We start from the raw sequence: 2,856 nt of genomic DNA, 5'->3' as shown, positions 1-2,856 counted from the left end.
CTCTGGGAGTTGGTGATGGACAGGGAGGCCTGGCATGCTGCGATTCATGGGGTCGCAAAGAGTCGGACATGACTGAGCCACTGAAGTGAACTGAACTGAACTCCTCCCTCACCCCCAGGGACTCTTTGGGGGGAAAGTATGTATCCATATTACTTCCTGTCACTTCTCCCTGGGACCAATGTTCCCTGGAGCCAGTGCAAAGAAAGTCTGGAATTTTCCTTGGCCAGTGACCAACCCCCTGGGCCAGGACAAGTTCATGTGCCTTTGTGCAGACCATTCACCTGGGTGGATCCTTATGATTGCATCATGAGCTTTCGAAAGCATCCTTTTTATCTTTTTCTTCTTTTTTCACTGAGAGATTCATTAAACTACATTTGCCATTCTAGCCAAAGACTGCAAGGTAGAAACCTGGAGGTGGAGTGGGGAGAGCAGACAAAAGAGAAGAAAGAGGGATTTTAAAGAATAAGATAATCTGAGTACTGGCCCATCATTTTAAAGAAAAATAGAGGCACATAGTTGATTTACTATATGATATTAATTTCAGGTATACAGCATAGAGCTTCAAAACTTACAGATGTATTCAACTTAAAATTATCAAATATTGGCTATACTTCTCCCGAGCTATATAATACATCCTGTAGCTTACTTATCTTATACACAGTGTCAGTAGTTTGGACCTCAATTACCCCTGTCTGTTGCCCCCCACTCCCCCTACTTGTTTTTCATATGCAATAAAAGCCTTGGGGCTGGGGCTGCTTACAGTTATTTCCAGTTATAATCATTCAGAATCATAACACTACACTTTAGGCTTCAGTGCACTTTTTGTTTTATTTATTTTATTGAGTTGGCCGAAAATTCTGTTTGGATATTTCTGTACCATCTTATGGAAAAGTCCAAATGAATTCTTGGCCAACTCAATACATGCTGCCCTGCCGAACTGCAAGCAGGATCTTTGTACCTTGATCAGGGATTGAACCCATGCTGCTTGCATTGGAAGGGCAGAGTCTTAACCACTGGACCAAGATGGAATTTCCTCCATACACGTGGAAAATTTTGTTGTTGTTGTGGGAAGATAGACATTCTGTACATTTTCAGTACACTAAAAACACTTCAGCAGGCTCTTTCCATTACATTTTTTTCTTGTTACAAAATCACTGTCTTGTCATTGTCGATGGCCATGTGGCCTAATGGATAAGGCGTCTGACTTCGGATCAGAAGATTACAGGTTCGAGTCCTGTCATGGTCGCAAGGACAGGTTGCTTTTTGAGGGCTTCCCTGGTGGCCATGCCCGCAGGGCAACCCAAGACAGGCGGGTCATCGTGGAGAGGTCTGACAGAATGTGAGAAGGGAATGGCAAGTCACTTCAGCATTCTTGACTTGAGAACCCCATGAACAGTATGAAAAGGCAAAATGATAGGATACTGAAAGAGGAACTCCCCAGGTCAGTAGGTGCCCAATATGCTACTGGAGATCAATGGAGAAATAACTCTAAAAGAATGAAGGGATGGAGCCAAAGCAGAGAAAATACCCAGCTGTGGAGGTGACTAGTGATAGAAGCAAGGTCCGATGCTGTAAAGAGCAATATTGCATAGGAACCTGGAATGTCAGGTCCATGAATCAAGGCAAACTGGAAGTGGTCAAACAAGAGATGGCAAGAGTGAACATCGACATTCTAGGAATCAGCAAACTAAAATGGACTGGAATGGGTGAATTTAACTCAGATGACCATTATATCTACTACTGCGGGCAGGAATCCCTCAGAAGAAATGGCATAGCCATCATGGTCGACAAAAGAGTCTGAAATGCAGTACTTGGATGCAATCTCAAAAACAACAGAATGATCTCTGTTTGTCTCCAAGGCAAACCATTCAATATCACAGTAATCCAAGTCTATGCCCCAATCAGTAACGCTGAAGAAGCTGAAGCTGAACGGTTCTATGAAGACCCACAAGACCTTTTAGAACTAACACCCAAAAAAGATGTCCTTTTCATTATAGGGGACTGGAATGCAAAAGTAGGAAGTCAAGAAACACCTGGAGTAACAGGCAAATTTGGCCTTGGAATGCGGAATGAGGCAGGGCAAAGACTAATAGAGTTTTGCCAAGAAAATGCACTGATCATAGCAAACACCTTCTTCCAATAACACAAGAGAAGACTCTACACATAGACATCACCAGATGGTCAACACCAAAATCAGATTGATTATATTCTTTGCAGCCAAAGATGGAGAAGCTCTATACAGTCAACAAAAACAAGACCAGGAGCTGACTGTGGCTCAGATCATGAACTCCTTATTACCAAATTCAAAGTTAAATTGAAGAAAGTAGGGGAAACTGCTAGACCATTCAGGTATGACCTAAATCAAATCCCTTATGATTATACAGTGGAAGTAAGAAATAGATTTAAGGGCCTAGATCTCATAGTTAGAGTGCCTGATGAACTATGGAATGAGGTTCGTGACATTGTACAGGAGACAGGGATCAAGACCATCCCCATGGAAAAGAAATGCAAAAAAGCAAAATGGCTGTCTGGGGAGGCCTTACAAATAGCTGTGAAAAGAAGAGAAGTGAAAAGCAAAGGAGAAAAGGAAAGATAGAAGCATCTGAATGCAGAGATCCAAAGAATAGCAAGAAGAGATAAGAAAGCCTTCTTCAGCGATCGATGCAAAGAAACAGAGGAAAAGAACAGAATGGGAAAGACTAGAAATCTCTTCAAGAAAACTAGAGATACCAAGGGAACATTTCATGCAAAGATGGGCTCGAAAAAGGGCAGAAATGGTATGGACCTAACAGAAGCAGAAGATATTAAGAAGAGGTGGCAAGAATACATAGAAGAACTGTACAAAAAAGATCTTCA

At 42.1% G+C, this 2,856-nt stretch overlaps 1 non-coding gene across 1 annotated transcript; it reads left to right on the top strand.

The window, feature by feature from the left end:
* The first annotated feature begins 1,173 nt into the window (after window positions 1-1,173).
* TRNAR-UCG lies at window positions 1,174-1,246 on the top strand. The gene has a single exon. It is a non-coding gene; the product is annotated as a tRNA-Arg (tRNA).
* Window positions 1,247-2,856: the final 1,610 nt, after the last annotated feature.

The sequence above is a fragment of the Oryx dammah genome, unplaced genomic scaffold (genome assembly GCF_014754425.2).
Source record: "Oryx dammah isolate SB20612 unplaced genomic scaffold, SCBI_Odam_1.1 HiC_scaffold_457, whole genome shotgun sequence".
Classification (NCBI taxonomy): domain Eukaryota; kingdom Metazoa; phylum Chordata; class Mammalia; order Artiodactyla; family Bovidae; genus Oryx; species Oryx dammah.
Note: the sequence above shows the minus strand (reverse complement) of the source record. Positions and strands in the feature narration are given on the sequence as shown.